A 23,795-nucleotide genomic window follows, 5' to 3' on the forward strand; every position below is an offset into this window, starting at 1 on the left:
TGCATTGCCAATGCTTCTTATTATGTATGTTGAGCTTGCCAGTTGGTAACTACTCACCACGGTGAATTTCCCCAATTACTGGTGTTCCTCAAGCATTTGGCACAGAATACTGGCCAGTCATGCTAAGTGCCCACTCTTGCCTGGTGCAGGTATGCACTAGAGCAAATCAAAATTGATGACAGCTTCGTTTCATTGCTCTACTTTCTCAGTGGCCTCATCATTGACACATTTAGAAGCTACCAAGCTATGGAAAGTTAGGGAAAGCTGAATATTTGTGAAACAAGCATGTGGCCATCTGCAGTTAGTGTGACAGACTAGTGGAGAGTTTAATTGTCCCAATGTATTCAGCTTTCAACATAGCCTCCAGTTCCCTAATGATTAGTATAGCTCCTTATGTCTTGTAGGTTTTCTGATGTAGGTTGGCTGGCATGTAGTCTATCATTTCCTTGGTTCATGCACTTCATGAAAAACTTTAATCTTGAAGTTTTTGTCATTTTTCATTTGCTTGATAATATACAGGCTGACAAATTACTATCTCTGTATTTCTGCTTATACATACTTAATATTTATTAGCTGTGTGACCTTAAGCAAATTCTCTTTGTCTCAGGTTCCTCATTTATAAAATGGGAATAATAATAATAATACCAATTTTCTAGGGCTGTCTTGAAGTTCTTATGAGATAATAACTGTAAAGTGTTTAGTATTGTAATGCCAGAGAAACTGAGGCAAGATGGAGATTAGAGAGTTTTTAATATTTTATTTGAATTTCTGAGTGGGAGAGATTTTCTAGGGGGGCAGATCAGAATCCATCTGTCCCCCATGACTGAATTGCATTTTTGTCTCAAAGAATTTAGCATCGAATATGATATTCCAATGATTTTTTTTTTTTTTTTGTAGGGCTCTAAGTGATCAGGGAAGACAAAGGCAAGAGCTGAACTCCAAACATAGGTGAGCAGGAATTTCCAGGAAGGGACCATAAATCCAGTTCTGACAGGTTGGAGGGTGAGGACCATGATTTCTGATACATTGGGAATTGAAGGGGGTAGTCAAACTAGAGAAAGAAAGTCGGGAACAAGAGATATGCCTACATATCTCTAAATTATCTGCAATTTATGGCTCTATGGAATGCTAATGGTTAGAGAGCTCCTAGCCCTAATTATCTCAGTCCTAATGGTTAGGAAAAGGGATTGCAACCAGGGGGACAGAGGCAAAGAAATTAAAGGAACTGAGGCAAAACAATTTAGGGAAATTGAGGCAGAACAATAAAGCAAAACTGTGGCACAACAGCATAATTCCCAACATAAAAAGCTAAGGGCTATATAAATGTTGGTTATTGTTTTTATCACTCTTACTAGTATAGAAGAAATATGTAATTTTTTTTGATCAATGAAAAGGAATCTACGAGAAGGGAAACTATATAATTGTAAGGTTTATGCAAATTTTGAAATCTTGGGGGAGAAAAATCCTAAGCAATATGTTCCTCTAACTCCACTATGGTAAAAAAAGTATTAGATATTTTGGGAAAATGAGGAAAACTTAATAAATATATATATATATAGATATTAATATATTAATATGCAATTTTCCGAAGGGAATAGAGTCATTTTATCAGCTTTGAATATTATATTGTTATTGAGTCATTTTAGTTAAGTCAGAGTTTCTCATTTGGAGTTTTCTTTACAAAGATATTTAAGTGGTTTGCAGTTTCCTTTTCCAGCTCATTTTACAGATGAGGAATTTAGGCAAATAGGGTTAAATGACTTGCTCAAGTTTGTATAGCTTATAAGGTTGTAAGACTGGATTTGAACTACCACTCCCAACCTAGTGTATTGTCCGCTGTGTCATCTAGCTGTCCTGGCTTAAAATATATAAATGTGTTATTTAAGCTTAACTTAGTGAGATATTTAGTTTTAGTATGTTAATTATGAAGCATAGTCTATTTAGACAGTTTTATATATATATATGTATATACATATACATATATATATATAATATATATACATACATGTACTCATCTATAGACACACACGCATATACACACACATATATATGTATATATATACATATATATACACACACATACATATACACCAATTGATTTAATTTGAAATGCTTTTTTGTGTGTGTGTGTGGACAAATGAAACAATAAGTCCTTGTACGTTTTTGATTCCAACCTCTCAACATTTGTGAATTTTTACTTTAGTTTATAAAAAGACAAAAATAGAAAAACCCTGTAATTATTATCACCACAACTTATATTTATGTATTTCTTTAGTCACAGGAGAAACCCTCTATGTGTAGACAATGCAGATATTATTATTTATTAAATCTTAAATGAAATTTTTGTCAGTTCAGGCTCTTTTTCTGACTTACTTGTATTAGCCACTTCTGCGTCTTTATTTTTGTTTTTAGATCTGAATTTTTCAAATCCTTACCTTTAACATTAATCTAAATCCTTCCCTCATCTCCTTAACTTTGAGCAATATAGTAAGGTCTTATTTCTATTTCTACGTGGAAAAGTGGACATTTTATTCCAATATGGATTTGTTACGACAATTTATTTATTCCTCTTTTTATTGGTGATTTTTAGCATTTCTTATGGTTGTTGATAGCATGGTTTTCTACCTTTGAAATATGCCAATTGATAGCCTTTAAACATTAGGCAGTGACTCCTGTTCTTCTGTATTTGAATTAGTTCCCCTAGCTTTTATCATGGAAACTTGCTTGAAAGGTTTGTCAAGTTAAGTGACTCCCTTATAATTGTACATACACAAATTTTTTGATCCAGAAATGTCACTTTTTAAAAATAAAAACTTCAGTTTTTGTCTGTTGTGATTTTCTTTGTTTCTTGATCCTTGTCATGAGGAATGGAACTTTTTCACCAATATCTAGATCAGAAGACAAAAAAGCAAAGCCCATAAAAAACAATTTAATTAAAAAGGTACCTTTATGTTTCTGTGATAATAGATGTACTGTTGATTTTTTTAGCTTGATTTCTTTTTCCTTTTTGCTTGTGAGAGCAGTCATCCAACCTCCTCATTTTATAGAGGGGGAGGACATTAAGGTCTAGAGAGGTTATAACCTGTCCAAAGTTGTACACCTAGGAGCAAGGCCAGTATCTAATACCAAGTAAGACAGAGGTTAGAACACTGACCTGGAGGCAAGATCTGAATTCAAATCACACCTTAAACCTGTCTTAATCTGTAAATCTGGCAAATCCCTGCAAGGGTCCTCAAACTATGGCCTACAGGCCAGATGCAGCAGCTGAGGATGTTTATCCCCCTCACCTAGGGCTATGAAGTTTCTTTATTTAAAGGCCCACAAAACAAAGTTTTTGTTTTTACTATAGTCCGGCCCTCCAACAGTCTGAGGGTCAGTGAACTAGCCCCCTATTTAAAAAGTTTGAGGATTACTACTTTAAAGTCTTCCTGCCTCAGCTACCTAAACTGTAAAATAGGAAGAATAATAATAGCAACTACCTCTCAGAGTTCTTATAGAGATAAAATGAGATACCTGTAAAGTGTTTAGCACAATGCCTAATATATAGTAGGTACTTTTTAAAATCCTTGTTTCTTCTCTACTCAAGCACTCTTTATTCTTGTTAACTTGAAAAATTTTATTAACTTGATGTTATCCTTATTCTTTTAACATGCTGGTGGAGTTCTACTTGATCTTTTCTTATGTGTCAATATCACTTCAGCATATTCCCAAAACATAAAAGATTATATACAATAGCAATAAAGTGAGTCTTTCCTTATTGTTTCTTTTTTTTTTCTTTAAAGCATTAATCAGTAAATTTTACCTAGAAGAAGATACTTGTCTCTCTGACTTCTTTAAAAGATGCTATGATATGGTGATGCTATAGTTTATATATGACTATATTTATATACATATATATAGTTATATACATATAGAGTTTTTATATTGTGTGTGTGTATATGTGTGTGTGTGTGTGTGTGTGTGTGTACTCAGGTTACTAGACATTAGGCATGCAGGGAACCTATAAATGCTCCTATAATACCAGTTCTCCCTTACATCCCTCTCCTATAGATTGTGAGCTCCACAAAGAATAGATATATATGTTAAATCCTTCTTTTGGAACTCCTTAACACTCTACTTGGATTACAGGCTTAGTAAATATGCTTGCATTGATGAATTCTTTGCAGTTAAGAAAGATGATGAGATCCCTGTACTTCCTTATCTCCATATATAATTTGAATTATTGACCAGAAACATTCAGGGAGTGGGTGGATAATGGAACCAACGTTCATCCATCAATCATTTATTAAGCTTCTAAGTATAAGGCTTTGTGCTGGTGTGGGGAATGACAAAGAAAAAAAAAATGCTACATAAGCTCCATCAAATAATTTACATTATATTGACAAAATAGCTCTTTATGAGAGGTCACACTTGTTTACAAGAAAACTTTTAGTAAGCATTTATCATATATACCAGGTTCTAGGTAGAGCACTGGTGAGTAAGAAATGCATAACCAAAGTACCTAACTTCAAGGAACTTACTTTCTCATGGGAAAGAGTATGTAAACAAAGAAGCTGAGCCTTGAAAAAAAATAAGGTTACCAAGAGAATGAGGAAGAAATACTTTCCAGGAAGAAATGATATAGAATCATAGAGGGAGGAAATGGAATGTCATGTGAGAGGAATAACAGAGCAATTTGGCTTAAATATGAAGTGTGAAAAAGTAATATGAAATCATTTTTGAGAAACAATCATGGTTATTGTAGTTATCCCACCATTGTATTATAAAAAAGTAATGGTTTGTTTAACATATATTGGATTACTTGTCTTCTAGGGAAGGGAGTCAGAGGAAGGGGGGAAATAGGAACATGAGGTTTTGCAAGGGTTAATGTTGAAAAATTATTCATGCATATGTTTTGAAAATTAAAAAGCTTTTAAAAAATAAAATTAAAAAAATAGATTTGAGTTTTGGCATCAAAAAAGTAATAGTTTTGTGCACCCAGGAAATAATTCAGAAAACATTAAATATAAATGAATAATAGTAATATAGTGACTTGTCTGAGGACCATTTTTATCTCAAATTAATTGAATATAAGATGATAGTAATAATAGTAACAGTAATAATAATTACGGTGAAATCCCCACATGTAGCAAGGAATGTGGTGCTCTTGTATATTGTGAAGCCATTTTTTTGTGGCCTGAAGAAAGAAAGAATAGAGAACTTGAACCTTTTCTTTCCTCACACTTCTACATGCTAGATTTAATTCCTACCAGGAAGAGAAGAAAAAAGATAAGGCAGAGGTCACACTACTCTTCTCATAAAAAAGGTGTACTGGGCTAGAATTCTATCAGTTCCTTTATATATTTTTATTTTGGGGTATATTATCAGATTCAAGCTGACTTATAATCACTGTGTCATTTTTGGGAGCAAGTAGAATGCCAAGCTTTATAATTAATGTTTAACCCCCTTTCCACCAAATGGTAATTTTCATGATTAAAAACCCCTAGTCAAGAAAACTCATTTATTCAAATAACCAGCAAAGCATATATATCTATATCTATATAAATAATACAGAGTAAAAGAGCTCTTCCATTTGGAACAAAATAACTAAATTCAACCTGAAAGAATGACTTAGTTCTTACCCATGGAGATATTCCTGAAGTTTTTTGTATAACTGTAATACCAAGGAAAGTGAGGTGAGTAGAGATTGATTTATTTTCTTATTAATAAGCTAGCTGCCCAATGGGACTGTTGTCCAAAGCATTTGGTGTAGAGTAACTGAGGCAAAGACTTTATATAGGATTGTAATTAGCAAAGCAAGCAGGTGATAGCAGAAGCAAAAAGAATGCAGTTAGGTAATTTCCTTATTTATCATCAGGCAGTTGTTATGTAAGGAAAAATATGTTTCTCACAGCATAAAGTAATAACAATAATGGGAATTGGCTTGGGATGTACACAATGGTGGGAATGAAAGCAATAACAGGATGCTTATGATGATGGGAATGGGCTTAAGGGGACCTTCCAGGGTCAGTATTTTCAGAGTGTGATGCCCAAGTAAGCAGAAGAATAGAAATAGACAAGGTCACTTTATGGTCATGCTTGTCACTTTGATCTAGTGTGTGAGACTAAGTTCAGATTCTCATGAGGAACTTATGGGGTCCTTTTTGATTCAACATAACAAGCAGAAAATAGGGACATGACGAATATCACCATCTCTCCTGTTTTGCCAGAGTCTTTTTCTTTAGCTTCCTGGAGTGGGGTTGTCCTTTTCTATTTTCCTTCTTGAAGCTGAGAAAGCACTCAAAGTGACTTGAAGAAGCTCTGAACAGAAACATGCAATTGAAGCTCTGTTGTACTGGCCAATTATATCAGAACCCTCACACAAGTCAGGGTGTTCACTTCCACCAATAAGGAGAAAGTTCTATATTACTGGATTATCTCCTTCCTCCGTATGTCTTATATTTATATAGCATTTTAGATTTTTTTGGGACACTTTTACAAGGATCATCTTATTTGATCCCCATAAAAACCTTGAAAGATATGTGTCACTATCTTTTCTACTGAATTTATCAGGAGGAATTGAAAACATAATATATAATTAATGATGTATAGATGATCTTAGGCTATCAGGACATATTGTAGTCAAGAGAAAGGAAAACTAAATGTACTCAATTATATAGGAGTAATTTTTCTTTGCTCATGACCATTTAGAAATGTCACTTCTTAAGACATATTTTGAGAATTTGATGATCTTATTTATGATTTAAATGATAATTATTTCATTTCAATTATGGATACACCTACATGTACATTGCTCCTGGCTTTCCAATCCTGTATTATTCTTTCTGTATTTATTTTTCCTTTAATCTTCTTTAGATCTGCCCAATGTCCTAGAATTTTTCCTCCAAGTCTTTAAATATTTTATAGGTATCAGCAAAGCTCATGGGATATCCATCTTTTATACTTTACTGCTGCTACACGATAGCCCTTCTTTATTTTTTCAGCACCAAGATTTGGAGTCATAGATTTCCAATTGGAAGAGACTTTAGAGATCATCCAGTTCAAGTCCCTAAGATACTAAGCTATAAGATTTCACAATTAGTAAATGATAAATGAAATCTGAACCCAGAATCAATGAATTCATATCTAGTGCTCCCTTTCTCTGTAGCATACTGCCTTCTGGTATTTTCTTGATGAGGCCTTATATTACTTCTTACATTCAAGTTATCACTGGCACTATGTTGCAATCTACCATACTTTAACTTTCCAAAGTCCTTTAGGAGTCCTTTGTTATGCCTTGTTCTGCCTCAGTCTCCCTGGTGGCAACCCCCCTTCCTGGCCTATAGGACTGAGATAATTAGGGCTGGGATCCTTGGCCACTGTAGCATTCCAAAAGTCATAAAACTCCAGATGCTCAAATGTTTGGGCATCTTCTGCTTCAGACATCCTGTCTCTAGCTTCTTCACTTATTAGAATGTATGATCCTTTCTCCTTACCCCCATCCTGTCAGAACTGAATTTATGGTCTTTTCCTGGACTTCCCGCTCACCAGTGCTCTACACCCCACCTTGTCTTTGTTTCCCTGATAGCTGGAGCCCTATAAGAGTCTCTGGAATCACTTGCTTGTTGTGGATGCTTTGAGACAAGAGTTCCATCCAGCTGACTGACTAATATGCATCGCCAGTCCAGACTCTCCACTAATAAAATATTTAAAACCTCTAATCTCTGCCTTGCCTCAGTTTCTCCAGCATTACACTTTCAGTTTTGAGTTTTGGAAAATTGTGATGCTAAAATTTTTAGTCATGTAACATTCTCTGTAGAACAACATTATTTTAAAAGGATTTTGTGTCAGGGTGTAATTTATGTTTATTGAAAGTATAATTTATGTTTATTGAAAGTATCATTTCATAGGATTTCTATATTTATTTTTTTAAATTTTATCGTTTTTTTATTTTTAATTTCATTATCTACAGATTACTTCCACTTTGTAACAAAATAAATATGTAAAACTCTATTACAGTGATACATCTAAATGTTATATACACTTTTAGGATAATAAATTTAAAACTGAAAGGGACTATATAGGTCCCTGGTCCAATGCTTTCACTTTGCAAAAAAACCAAGGTCTATAAAAGTTAAATGACTTAGACCAAGTCACACAACTCGTAATTATTTGAGGCAGGATTTGAACCTAGGTGTTAGTGACTCCAGCTTCACTACTGCCTACCTACCACTTCTTTAAAACAAACAAATAAACAAAAAAACGACCAGCTGAAAATAACAATTGCAACAATAACAACAAACCAGAAAATATGGAAAGAATGTGGAATAGTAGCAATGAATAAAAACACATTTTAAAGATAATACATATTCAAATTGATGAGTTTGGATCTTTTTCTATGTGTGTGTGTGTGTGTGTGTGTGTGTGTGTGTGTGTCTCTTAAGACTAAAGGTTGCAGAGCAGTTCCACATCAACATAGGTAGAGGGAATTTTTTTTCATTTGGTGCATATTAATGAACTTACAACTCTATTAAATTAAAAACAAAATACCATTCTTACTGAAGTATGTGTCCTCTGCTTTAATCATATACACTTAAAAGTGTAAGTTTACAAAGAATGAAGTGGGACTGTTTTTCTGTGTTACCAAAAGATTTGCAAAAGGAGAATTTACCAAATAAAGATTTCCCTACAACTTTTGTAGTGTGAATATATCTACCAAAATTTGATTTAACAATTTTCAGGAATATAATACCACCCTTTAGTAAAATGAACTATTCATAGACAGCTATTTATTTATATTATTTCATTATATTAAAATATAGGTATTCTATCAGTTCTTCCATGAGTATGACACAAGTTTATTAGTTTGGCTAGACATGGACAAAAAAGATTGTTGAGATTGTGACTGGAAAAGACTGATCTTAGTACATCTTCTTTTCTGAATTCTATTCAATAATAAGAATCTGTTTTATGAATTAAAGATATTTTAGTTGAGGTTAGGTCAAAATAATCAGCATGGAGAAAGCTAAGATTGATTGATGAATGTGACAATACTGAAAAAAAAAAAAAGTGTCCCTGAACAAAAGTAGCAAGGTTATTTCATATTGAACAAATCTCCATACAGATGACCCACAGGTGGAAAGACAGTATCTGAAATTTTGTTGGGAGATATTTGATTTATGTTTTTTCCAGATCTGAGCAAATTGTTGAGAAGTATTGCTTGCCCTTATGTTAACAGCAGCAAACCTGTTAAACGTGTTTTGAACAGCAAATTAAATTTGTATTGTTAAAAAATACTGTTAAAGTCTTTCTGCAGCAAAGTTACTTTGATTCATTAAAAGCTATTTTAATTTCTTTAGGTTTCCAAGCTAAGACAAGAGTTTTAATATTCCAAGGCCAAATGCAGAGCTGAATTGACAGGGAAAAAAGAGTTTTGAAGATGTGTTATATTAACCTTTGGAGCCTTTTGAATTAATCTCATTAACCCCAAAGGATGCATTGTAATATTGAGTATAAATGCCTTCACAATAGGTTATTTGCTTTGAGCTGGATTAGGAATTTCTATAGTAAATCTACATTTTTCCCCTACAATAAAAGTGATATATATGCAAAACCAGTAATTTCCATTTAGATGTTAATTAAGTAGCAAAATGCCCTGTTTTCTTCTAGGAGCCATCTGCCACACCATAAGAAGGCTTAAAAATACTTTTTTTTTTTTTTAACTTTTTAGTTGTGTTCATAGGATTTTTAAGTTTAATTCTTTAACCCTCACTTCTTCCCAGTAAGCTATTTTTTGTATCCAAAACTGTCAAGTCAAGAAATGTGAATTCTACCCTTCGTCTAATTCTCTATTGTAATGTCTACTATTTTTAAAATTATATCTTTGTCAGTAATTCATAATTAGTCATATTTTCAATTACTTTGATACTTGATATTGCAGAGCTAAAACATCAGTAATTAGAAGACTTTTTCATTTTTATCTGGTCATTTTGCAAGGTGTAGACAGAACATATAGTCTATATACAGTTACATGTGAAGTTTTATAGCATATGTGCTTTTGAGTTCTGAAGTTTGTGACTATAATTTAAAGTAATATTTTTCATTAACTCATTAAGTCACAGAGTTCGATAGAACTTCAGAAGCCATTTACTCCAGCCCTTTAGTTAAAGAATCCATTCAAAAGTATCTTGAAGTGTGGCCATTTAGTCAAAGTTTGGATACTCATAATTATGGGGAACTCACTAACTCAGAACCCAAGAAATAGTTCTAATGGTTAGAAATTTCAAGATCAATAATCACATAGCAACATTCCTCAACATTATGTAACGTTGCAAATTTTTCTTTGTTTTCTTAAATAAAATACTTATAAGATTCTTATACAGAAAATTACAATTATGTAATTTTTTTCATATATCATTAATAATTTTGGTTATACAATGGAAAGAGCACAGACTTTCAGAGAGAGAGGGTTTAAATTCTGCCACTGATAGTTGTGTGACCTTGGACAATTTAGGTATCAGTTTCCTCACTTGTAAAATTAGGCAGTTGGAGTTTGGCTCTTCTCACTATGAATTTGATTCCTTTTTTTAAAAATGAAAACTACAAAATACAGTTACAGGTACTGTCAGTCACTGTTACTATATTAGTTGTGTCATTTAACTTTTGTTAGTAGAATACATATTGAAGTCATTGTTTGTTAAGGAGAGACTGAAGTGTCAAAACAAAATCTATCAATTAAAATAATTATTCAACCATTTCCCACTGTTGAGCACATACTTAGATAACAGTATTTGCTATTATAAAAAGAGCTGCTATAAATATTTTGGCACATGTGGGACCATTCTTTTTAATTTTTACATCTTTAAATTTAAATGCAGGAATGCTTGATCAAAAATTAAACATTTTTACTAACATCTTTCAAATTATTGTGCAGAAGTTTAGATAAGTGTATAGGTCTTCCAGCTACCAATTTTTTTTTTGTTGTTTTTCACATAGCTCCTTTAGCTTTTAATTTTTTCTACCTCATTTTTAAAAACAATTTGATAGGTAATAAATTCTAGTTATTTGACTTTTTGTTTTAATGGTTATTAGTGATTTTTAACAGTTTTTCATGTGGTTGTTGATAGTTTTCATTTCTTCTTTTGAACATTGCTTAAATTCTTTGACTACTTATTGGGCAAAAACTTATAGTTAGATTTGTGTCAATTCACTATAGATTTTATTTCAGACATTTTAATGTTAGACTTGAGGGGCAGCATGATATAATAGATATAATGGACCTCAGGTCATGAAGATATACATAAAAAATATACCTCTACCACCTATTTTCTGTCAGATTGTGAGAAAGAAATCTAACTTTTTTTTTTTGTTTTTATGTATACAAAATAAAAATAATATTAACTCTTGGCCATTCTTTTCCATAAACATTCCATAAGGATTCTACCCGGTGTATTTGAGATGGTTCCCTTTTTTCTTGGTATTGTATGTATATTAGTGGAATACTTGTGCTTTCTATTTTATTACATGTCTAGCTCACCTTTTCTAATCATATACTTTTTTGATAGGATTTTTCTGACTCCCATAATAATTCATTGTTGATAATATTTTGCACTCAATTCCTGCCTTCTTTATATTTCTCTATTGCCCTTTAAGTGAACTATAACTTTAAAATCACATAGATGGTACTAACTATGATTTCTAAGCATTCAGCAATACTTGAAAAATATTAATGTTAAATATATGAGCTTTTGTTTCAGGAAGAAAATTGAGAAAATTTAAAATGTTCAATTTCTCAAAGCTATTCCAGCTCACTCTCTTCTTGTCTAAATCTAGACACTGTTAATTGTCCATCTGCCGGTATCTTTCCAAGTTATGTGTGTACATACATACACATATACCTATAAATACACAAGTACATGTATATATGCATATTTATGAAATATGAATATGCATATGATATCTAGACCTCTACGTCTCTGGGGTATAGTAAACAGGACACCTTTATCAAGTATAAATCTTTCTGGTGCCTTCTTTAATATTAATAATATCAGGATATTTCAACAATGTTATCTCTGTCATTTTATCTTTCATGAAATCTTATTTTATTTTGATATATGCATGGGAAAATCTTATTGAAACACAGCCTCAATGTTAGCATTTTTATCTACCACATCAAATGATGTCAGATCCTGTTTTCTCTACTCTTCTCAATCAATTGTTTGATTTTAAAGATGTTGGTCCTAGAATATCTTTTGTTATAATGAAAGTATCCTTATTCTGATTTCATACTTTTGTGCAGATTGCTCTTAAAATTTGTATAGAATTTTTAAAGAAAAAATTAGTGCCACTTTATTAATATAAACAGAAAGTATTTTAATGGTTCCCCCATTATTAGCCATATTTAAAAAAAAAAAAACAAGAAACATAAAGAAGGTGAAAAAAGTAAGCTTCAGTCTGCAATTAGAATTTATCAGTTCTCTCTCTAGAAGTGGACAGCCTTTTTCATCATAGGTCTTTGATCTTTGTATTGATTAGAGTTTGCTAAGTCTTTCACAGTTATTCTTACAATATTGCTGTTATTGTGTACAATGTTCTGGTTCTGCTCACAACTTTGCATCAGTTCATAAAAATTTTCTCAGTTTTTTTTTTCTGAAACTATCTACTGAAAATATCGTACTGCTATCTTCTAGCACAATAGTATTCCATCACAATCACTTACCAAAACTTGCTTTGCTATTCCCTAATTGATGTGCATCCCCTTAATTTCCAATTCCTTGTCACCACAAAAAGAACTGCTGCAAATATTTTATTCATATAGTTTTTTTTTTTCCTGTAATTTCTGGGCTAGCTCTCTGGTGGGCCTAGGAATCAGCCCAAGGCCTTGGGCTTAGTGGGGGAGTGAAGTGAAGGAGGCAGGAGAACAACACATGACTGGTCAAAGATGGAGCCTGGAGACTGATGTCTTCTCTGTGGCTGAGATTGCTGCAGGTGAGAGAGCCCTCTGTCTCTGAGATTCCCTTAAATACTGGGCATGCGCAGCTGTAGAATATCACATCACTACATTACCCTAAATATATACCAACTAGATTGACCACATCATTACATCAGGTATGTGCTAGAGAACCACCATCTCACACCAAGTAGGTACTTACTTAACTATAAGCACCCTGTTTTCTTGGATTCAAGTACACCCTTTCACAATTCCAGCCTGCTATGTTTTCCCCTTTAAAAAAATCTCCTTGGGATACTGACCTTGCAGCAATATTTCTAGGTCAAAGAATTTACAGTTTTATGGCCCCTTTTGGACATAGTTCAGAATCGTTCTCTAGGATCGTTGGATCAGTTCAGAGTTCCACCAACAATGCATTAGTACATACATTTTCCCACATTCCCTCCAGCATTTATCATTTTCTTTTTCTGTCATGTTAACTAATCTGATAAGAGGTGCTACCTCAGAATTATTTTCATTTGCATTTTTCTGATCAATATTGTTTTAGAATTTTTTTCATGTGACCATTGATGACTGATTGTTTTCTTCTGAAAATTGCCTGTTAACATCCTTTAATTATGTATAGATTATTTTCACAAAGACTTGCAGAGATGGGAAAGTAGGCATTTTAATTTGTAATTATTGAAATATTTTGCTTCCTTTTCCATTAATAAGGTATTTGATTTCACTTAGCATAGTGTCTGGTATATGTGTTCCTGATTTTTTTTTAGTGATGAATGGATTGACCTTGTTATTGTAAATGGATCAGTAATCACTCAGTAAGTCTTTCAATAAAGCCCAAAAGATGGTTGCTGCCATCAAAGTGTAGTGGAGAGAACAAAGGCAATACATTAAAAAAGCATTTTACAAAAATTATCTCATTTGACAGCAACCCTGAAAGGAAGGAATCTCCATTTTACAATTGAGGATACTGAGACACAAAGAAGTTAACTGTCTATAGTCACATAGCTAGTAAGGCATCTGAAGCTTGACTAGGGCCTTCTTGAATCAAAGCCTAGAACTCCATACAATGTGTCAATTCTCTGCTCCTCTAAAGCCTTCTATTCTTATGGGAATGTAAATTTCTATGAACCCTTTTCATCTTTTTTTCATTCATATCCTATTTTCTATCATTAATAATTATAAGTTCCTTAGGATGACATATTAATTACATCCCTTATCTTTTTCCCATTTTTAAATTCTTTTATCTTTATACTAATTTTATCTTTAAAAAGGACAGCCTGACTATGTATATAAAATTATTTCAGGAATGACTACAAGTCAATTTACTGTCTGTTAAAATATAATCAATTTGTGCGTATGTGTGTGTGTGTGTGTATGTGTGTGTGTGTGTGTGTGTGTGTATGTGTGTGTGAGATGTCCCTGGCTGCTCTTAATGTTCAGTGCTTATCAACTCTTTTCACAAAGGAAGTATTCATGATGTATTGACAGGTGGCTTCTAGATAGTCAACAAGACTTTGGCCTTTCTCCTATATTGTTCCATATTATTTACTTTGCTTCACTTTTTTCATTCCTATCTTAAAATTGAAATCAGTGAATATGAAAGGAAATTTTAATTTAATTTGAACTATATTACTGTGTTCCTCAAATGTATTCTTTTTACCCTCCATTCTCTGAAACAGTTTTACATAAGCTTCAATTCTGTTTGAGGTAAGCACTGTAATGTAAGGTGACCATATGTTCCATGGAATTACATTTCTTTTTTGCCTTTGACAAAAACATGAAACCATCTCTAACAAATTCTTCATAAGCCTCTACAAGGAAAACCTGTGAATCATCCTTTTTTTTTTTTTCCTAAATCTTTTTTGTTTTTTTTCTGGTTTAAATTTTAATATGGATATCCATATTGACATAACTCAGTTCATTTTGTTTTTTTACTTATTGGTCATTAGATAATGACATCTAGAGTTTTAGAGTATCAGTAGTCAGGTTAATGTTTTAAACTTTATAGTTATAATTTTCAGACTTTATGATTATTTCCCTCTTTTTTTTCCCGCCACTCTGCCCTCATCACTGAAGAATCATTCAGCAAATATGTAGGAATGAAGACCATTTTGTGAGTTGCCATGGCTGAATTTACTAGCATTCTGGTGAAAAGTCTTTTTCTACTTGGGGATGAGTTGGGTGAGCTTAGAAAGTAGATTCTGTCTCCTCCTTGGAATATATGTCATAACTCTACAACATGGCAGAACCTCCCAGAGATTACATTTTATTGGACTAGGCTCCGTAAACTCAGGATCATCTCCATTCTATGGGGTGATGGCAGTGTACTATTTGGTAGAGATTAGTAATGTTAAAAAGATCAACCTTAAAAAGAGCTGCCTTATTAGAGTACTATATCTTCTCCTATTTTTTCTTCCCCCCCTCCCAATTCAGTATTGATTTTAATAGGTGCTCTAATTTTTAATCTATGCTCTAATAAATCAGTGTCTGATTATTCAAAGAGAGGAGATTAAAAATGGCTTCCACAAAGATATCAATTTATTTTCTGGCCTGTTAGGATATAATCAATGCCATTTTTATGGATATTGGAGAGAACGAGAATACGCCTTCTACGATGTGCCAGGTATTGTGCCCAGTGGATGTTACAAATTTTATCTCATTTGATTCTCATAAGAATCCTGAGGCAAAGGTGATATTATTGCCCCCATTTTGCAATTGAGGAAATTAAGACATAAATTAATTGACTTGTCCAGGATCACACAACTAGTAAGTGTCCCTAGCTAGATTTGAGTTAAGAACTTCCTAATTCCAGGCTTGATACTCTATCTCTGTGTGCCACTACCTACCTCTGTCTATTATTTGGTGCTTGCAAGCCATGTACTATATCGCACAATTCTCTTTCATTGTCTAGCTGCATTGTGGCTGGATTCCAGATATACAGACTGTATAGTAGAATAAGCCCTAAAGGGTATCCATCTAAAATGCATGTTGAAATCTAAATCTTGACCTTAAATTTTCATCTATTTCATTTTTCCTATTTGAATAAATAAACTAAGCCACTTTGAATGACTGTTGATCTGTTCTAGAAAATTCTGAAATATTCTGGGGATTGATGCAAATGTCATTTTGCAAACAGGAGCATCTAAAGGACAATATCATATTCAGGAAATCTCTCCTTTTGACTGTACTATAGATCACCACCATAATAGCAAACATCATAGTTATGCATATGCTATTACTGTTTTAAGAACTTGAGGCTTTTGTATAGTCTATAAACTTCTATTATTTATTTCTTTGTGAAACTTTTTTTCCCCAATATATTTTGCAAAGTCCCAACTTATTCTTGGTCTAGGTCTGGAATAAGGAAGACCTGAGTTTAAATTTGGTCTCAGACACTAGCTGTGTGACCTGGACAAGTCACTTAACTATGTATCCCTAGAGAGGGAAATGGCAAAATTATTCTAGTATCTTTGCCAAAAAAATCTTATGGACAGAATCAGTGTGCTACCGCCCATGGGGTCACAAAGCATTGAACATGAGAATGACTGAACAACCATCATTTTGCATTAAAGTCCTGAGGAGTAAAGCATATTTACATATTTAAAAATTATCTCATATATTAGGGAGTTTTAATAATGTAAATTGCAAAACATTCTGTGAGACTCTTGTAGACATGTCACTGGAGTACATCTAGTGTGCTAGAAGCTTTTGTTGTTGCCCCCCCAATGTTATGAGAGCATCAGTAGAAAAATTCTAGCTAGCCATAGTTAAGCAAAATTGAAATAACAAAACAGTCACATATGACAAATATTGCAGGGATACAGCTGGAGTCTGTTTAAACAGGGACATCAGAACTGATTGTTGAACTTAAAATATGAGTCTATACAAATCAGGACTTGATTTATTGTTTTCTTGGATGTCTAGACTTAAGAAAGTCATGTTGAAAATGTTTATAATGCAGATTTAATTTGAGTGTCTTGTGTACATTTCTTTTAGGAAAACCAGTTTTAAAACACTTATCAGCATATACTACAGTATATCACATTTTCCACCCATAATGAATGAAGTCTATTTATCATAAAACTATCTACTAATCACATTTGGAAATAGTCATTAGGTTGGTTATCTTTTTTAATATTTAATAGCTCTTAAAAATGTTGTACCATTGACAGGAAATCTCTCCTTTTGACTGTGCGGTAAGTCTCCACTAATAGTAAATATCATATTTAGGCATATGCTGATTTGATTGGAGGATCTTACAAACAATGTTATTCTATTTCTCTATCTCATCATAATTTGAAGCAGATATTGCGAAATTTTAAAACACTAAATAATTAATTATTATAGTATAAGAGATATTTAATGAAAATATTTGCCTCTGAATTCATGTCTTCTCTTCTTATTTTGGATGTAATGATTTTTGTTTATGCAAAAGATTTCAATATAGCATGCATCTCAATTTCATCTTCAAGGAATCAGAAGATAGTCAATTCTAGAGCAGTTTCTTTTTTTGCAGTTTTATTTTTTTAATTATTTCTTTTAGCTTATTAATCTATTAAATAGCTTTGATTAAGTTACAGTTTGCTTGATGGATGGTTTTGTATGAATTTTCATTTGTTAATAATTGTTTGTATTAAAAATGCAAAACTATGGTACCTGTTAAGAAACTAATTTGTCATGTGGGTGTTAAGTTTTGATTGGTTTTGGGAAATGATACTCTTTTAATATGTTTCATTCTCTTCTCTTTTTCTCCAGTTCTCTTCCCTGAATTTTAAAAATTCTCTCAGGAACTTTTATTCAATTGTGTTTTCTTAACAGTTATAAAAATTAAATAATTTTATTATTTTTTAAAAATATTAATGGAACAAATTTCGATAAGTTGAACAACCCTAATAAAATGTAAAATTCACAAAAAGGGGGATAATATAGAAAATCATTTGATCTATTGTTCTAATATGAATATTGTGAGAAAAATCATTACAAAATTAGGATATCAAAAGAAATGTTTATTTCTCTTTTTAAAAAAATTGTCAATATAAGTATAAATCTGCCATTGGATTAAGTTTTGAGAATTATTGCCCATATATTTAGCACTCTAAGTCAGTATTTATCAGATTTTACCATTGCAGAGTTTAAGGAGGTAAAAATAGATGGAATTATTAAATTTCTTTCAAAGTTGGTTAATTTTGGAAATATATAAAGTTTTAAAATATAAATATTAAAAGTTTAGGACATGAGATTTGTTACTTAGTCTTTTCTATTTATTGGAGATTTGATAAAGTAAAAATAGTTGGAAGAATAGTAAACTGTGGGGGAGATATAAAAGTATATAAATATGTATAAAATATAAAAGTTATAAAATTATTCCCTTCCCCCTTATAATGTGTGGAATGAGGTGATGTGAGCAACTTAGACTCAAATACCTTCAACATTCTTTCACTGGCAAATTTTAACTTTGTAAGTCAGTTCTAGTTGTAATTTGGAGCAGCTTTTCCCACTCCCATTCCAACCCCAACATAGCTCTGGGATAATATTTATCTAGGAATCTTGAATTAATTATTAAATATCCACAATATTCCTAAATAAGCATAAAGAAAAGGTAGTATTCGTACACTGGCAATTTGTGGAAGAAGGAGATAGAAAAAATTTTACCATGTGGCCACTGGCAACCAGTTTAACAAAACTGGATTTTAGCTGCATAATTTATATTTTGTCACCAAAAAAAAAAAAAAAAAAGTATACATAAGCAGTGATGTACACTACATTTGGAATCAGTAGAAGCCTAGATTCAGATGTTATTTCTGACACTGAGCAAATCAGTTAATTTTTCTAATGCACTAAGTCTGTAAAGTGGGTATGACAAAAGTAACTTTTCAGTGCCTCCAGGGAACTCATCTATTAATTACAAAGGAATTGGGGATTTGCATTTATTCAGGAACTTTTCACACTGGGAGTTGCATTGAGAGTATCATAGCTTTTTTGTTCTTTCCCTCTTCTCCCATTTGAAAATAAAAATGGAGATAATAATACCACTAATACTCATTTCATAGGGATAATATGACGCTCAGGTGAGTTGTAAAGACCTTTAAAAACCTTAAAATGTTATGTCATCTTTATTATTACATGTATGCGGAAGTTTGTTCCCGATTGAGATTCAAACAAACAATTCAGATTCAAACAAATTCAAAAAATAGCCTGCCTTCCTGTACCTGGAATTTGTCACCTAGACTAACCTAGTTATATACACTATCCCCTAAGCTATTCCCAAACATCTAAAAGAAAAATTTAAATGAGCTTACAAATGAAAACATCTCACACCTAAGTTTATCTACAAACTTAATCAGGAGAGAAAACATGAAATACTAATTAAAAAAAAAAAAGTAAAACACTCACCTAGAACAAGAAATATTTTTAAAGTAATTTTACCTGACTCATTCCATGCTCACCAACTTGACTGAATATTCTAATTTAAATCTTTATAAGAGATGATTCAAAGTCAGCTGAAAGGCTTAGTACCAGGGATGAAGTAGAGATTTGTATTTTTAAGAATATTTTATTATAGATAAGATAAATTTCCTAATATGATATATAGGAAGAAATTGTGTTTAAATATGCCAGAGAGAATAAGCTGCAATTTACTAAAGCTGAAATTTTCAAAGGCATGTCAAAAGAATTTTCATTTTTATCTACTATGATTAATATTCCTTTATACTTTGCCCTAGGTATATGTCCTTGATCCTCAATTCTTGGAGAGTTGGAATGGCTGTGTACATCTATATCAGCCCTGCAATCTTTAGTTGCAAAGATGAAATTGCGTGGAGAGACTTATTTGAAACATTATCCTAGTTTGGAGTAAATTGCCCTTATCTTCAGCCCCTGATCTCTCCATGGGTATGTATGCACTGATGAATTTGGTGGGATTCCATTAGAGATGTTATGTAAAGATTATCATTTTGACATTTTCAAGTAGATTAATCATTTTTTAAATGTTAATTAAATTGCTCCCTCACCTCACCTCCTTTAGTATATCTCCTTCACAAGATTGTTTTGAGGACAGTACTTTAACAAACTACATATATTTAAATTATTGAATTGTTTTATTTATAAGAACCTTAGATTTAAAGATTTTTAGAGCTGGAAGAGACCTTACAGATCTTTTAATTTAAATCACCATCTTTTTACAGAAATTGAAGCTCTGAAAGGTAAGAAATTTCGTCATAGCACTATTAAGGAGCAGAGCTCTTACCTAATTTAACCCAGATGTTTCATTATTTGAACTACAGATGCAACTTTCTTTGTTTTAATAAGCTCTAATTGAAATTCAATTATCTTGGAAACATTTTTTTATCATATATCCTTTGACACATTATCCATTTTTACTATATATTTAAAGGAGTTTGTATAGAAAGATAACTGAGAAGAACCATTTTGTCTTTCTTTGTATCCTCATCTTTTAGCATTGTACCTGGCACATGATAAACACAAAATAAATGCTTGTTGACTTTTGTTGCTTTGTAATAGTTATAAATATTATTTGAATAAAACCAGATATAATTATTGAAGTGAAAAAAAATCTGAACAAAAAAAAATCTGGGACTGGGCAAGTTAATTCATATTAGTCCAAAGTAATCAATATTAAGAAGTGTTGTTCTTTTTGTCATTTTTAAGGCCTTCCATGATAATAAATCATTATTTAATAGTATTTCTGGCTTGTAAATGTAACTCTTGAATTAATGTAACTCCTGACATTATCATTTTCCTGGCTTGTCCAGAATTTCAGTTATCTGATGCATTCTCAAGAGTAATCACTAATTTCCTTTACAGGCATACAGAATCTCAAACTTTAAAATATAACAGTTTTATTTTCAAGATAATGGAAACAGGGCTTGGTTCTGCACTCATATAAAGTTACAATACCCACCATTGAGCTATTTTTCTCCAAACAACCTGCATAGTCTCAATGAATTGTAATATTGTCCTGGGTAGGATTATAAAAGTGTATTTTTGGTTTATTCCTCCACATAGATGTTACCAGAACCATAGCCCTGTATTTTTTTTTTTTTTTTGCAAGCATCTGCAACCTTTTACCTCTGAATTGCTTCCTTTTGTATTTCCTCATCATGCTGTTTTCAATACAATTCTCATCTTCTCTGTCTCCCACAGATCGCACCTTTCCTCTCCCAGGTACAAATATTTATAAAATTTGATTTATATGGGAATAGCACTTTAGATATATTTTATAGTTCAGAAACATAACACTTCTAGACTCAGTTGATTCTGCTAGTCTTATTGCCTTCTTTACATATTAGTTCCCACAGTCCCTCACCTTACTTATTAGGGATCCCCAAGAGAGCTGTTGGACCCATTTCTTTGTATCTTAAAAATATTTTTCTTTCTCCAACTCCTAATGGACTTATGGTGGCTTAAAGCTATTGACTTCATGATAAGACAATTATTTTCCCAACTTACACCAGTACTTTTTGCTGCACAAAGACTTTGGGAAGCACCCTACTCTCTTCTTTTCCTTTGCTGTCATCCAGAACAGCTGATCAGAGTTTTTCAAATTACCTGGAGCTATTCCCTGAAATATCTAGAAGGAAAGATAGTCCAGAGCTATCTCTTAATACTAAGGGGTGATGGTGCAAGTTAAGGGGAGTGAAAGAAAATAAGCCCTGTTAAATGAAATAAAACTATATTTTATATTTAATGATGCTTTTTTATTTTTCTAAAATTTCTGATAAGCCAACCAAAGATTTCCTACATTATCAGTTCACAAACATCAAATGGCAAAAATTTCTACTGCCTGTAGTAGTATTATAATACAGTAGCTGTCTTCTTCATTGTTCTGTAATGTCGGAGAAACTGAGGCAGGAGAGAGATTAGAGAGCTCAAATTATCCAGTCAGACAGAGATTAGGAACCAATTCAATAGTTTATTAAATGGAAAGATATACTGGGACCAAGGGTTCCATGTTGGTCCCAGGGCTGGACAAGACTGTCATCTCAAAGAATCCAGCCTCCAACATCCAGCAATGAATGGGAGAACCCCAACTTCTTAAATACCTTTTCTCTAAATAAAGGAAGGAGAAAGAAGCGGAGGGAAAACTTCTGTAAGGATGGGGGGAGGCCATAAATTCTTACTAAAAGCCAGAGACAGGATGTCTGAATAAACAGAGATCTGCATTCCCCCCCTTATCTTGCTTACATTAATAATTTACAACCCCAAAGCAAATGGTCCTCAATCTTAATGGACCAGAGGGGGAGTTTTACAGTTTAGGGGATTGAGACAGAATAGTTAAGGAAACTGAGACAAGGGAAACTAGTGCAGGGAAACTGAATCAGGACAGTTAAAGATAACTGGCATAACAGTTCAAGAAGCCTAGTGGGAAATTATTGATGGAGAAATAAGTTGATAAATTCTTGCTGTTCTTCCTACAGAATACTTCCCCTCTGATCTCTTTGTCCTTTCACTGGTCTTTCCTCATGCCTGGAATTCACTCCCTCCCCACTTGTAGAGAAAGAGAAGAAATCAAATACTTCCTATAAACCCAACTTTCCTCCCCATGTTTTACACTGTAAGATTACTTAAATTCGTTTTGTATGTGCTTGTCTATATCTGTATATGTGCACATTGTTTCCCCTCTTAGATTGTAAGTTCCTTGAAGGTCAAAACTGTTTCACCTTTGTCCTTTTTTTTTTTTTTTTTTTTTTTTTTTAGCAGTGTGACACATTTATAAGCCTTTTGTTTGTTTGTTTTACATGACCACCTTTTCCCCTTCTCAGAAGGTATTCCATATAACAGATTTTTTTAAAGACAAAGACAAATAAGAGGAAAAATCAGCATAATTGATCAGCAAATTAAAAAAAATTGACAAGATAGGAATATACAACAATTGTGTAGCCTTATCTCTTTAAAGGAATGGGTTAGGTATTATAGCTCTTCCTTAAAGCAATGCTTTATAATTTTGAAGCAATGATTTCTGTTTTTTTTTTCAGAGTTGTTCTCTCCATTTAAATTGTTGAAATCATTATATATATATATTATTCTCTTGGCTCTGTTTAATTCCCAGAGATTTTTTTAATTGCCTAATTTGATTACCTTTTGTCAGTCTCAATACTCCTTGAACTCTGTAGTATCTTGATTCTGTTGACCATTTGTGGATATTCTTTCCTCCCTAGGTTTTTGAGACATTATTGCCTCTTAGTTTTCCTCCTCACATAGGTTTAATTTTCATGTCTATGTTGATGTTCCTTAGTTCTTTGTATATAGCCCAAATCTCTCTCCTCAACTGTGGCTCCTTCTTTGGCCCCATATAGGACTATAGTTGCCTATTGTGTTTTAAATTTGATATCTTAAAATCTTCTCAAGTTCTGCATATCCAAATGATCATTATTGTTTTCCCATAAACCAAACTATCTTCTGACATATACCATTTCTCTGTAGGATTCTATGATCCTCTTAGCTACCTAATTTTTTCTCACTTCTATCCTTTTCAAGAAAATGGATTGTTTTCCTATTTATATTTGTATGAATCATAAGAATTGCCTAATAAAGGCTTGTTTAATAATTGATCATTCACTGATTTATTCTAATTTCCCTATATTTCCAATTAGTTGTTATTTCTGTATTATTTCATAACATTTCTGTTTCTATAACAACTCACATCTATCCCTCTTTTCTACTCATTAAGTCAATAAACATAGTTCAGAAGTCCTTTTTAAATTATTAATTTGACTATTGCATCATTATTAGTCTCCCTTTCCCAGATATCTTCACTTTTTAAGTCTTCTACACAGTTGTCAAAATGGTTTTGTTGTTGTTGTTGTTTAATCATTTTGCTTGTGTCAGACTCATTGTTATCTTT

General features: G+C 32.4%; 1 protein-coding gene across 3 annotated transcripts in view; it reads left to right on the top strand.

Annotated features, from left to right (window-relative positions):
• NLGN4X (neuroligin 4 X-linked) overlaps nucleotides 1–23,795 on the top strand; it is a 444,496-nt gene that overhangs the window by 17,668 nt on the left and 403,033 nt on the right. For 2 of the 3 annotated variants that reach the window (XM_031959031.1, XM_012546108.2), the window contains exon 2: nucleotides 19,654–19,822. The gene's annotated coding sequence lies outside the window, so the exon portion shown is untranslated. Of the gene's footprint in view, nucleotides 1–897; nucleotides 949–19,653; nucleotides 19,823–23,795 lie in introns of all 3 variants that reach the window. The other variant, XM_003765598.2, reaches the window with a different exon arrangement.

Source organism: Sarcophilus harrisii, chromosome 3 (assembly GCF_902635505.1).
Source record: "Sarcophilus harrisii chromosome 3, mSarHar1.11, whole genome shotgun sequence".
NCBI lineage: Eukaryota > Metazoa > Chordata > Mammalia > Dasyuromorphia > Dasyuridae > Sarcophilus > Sarcophilus harrisii.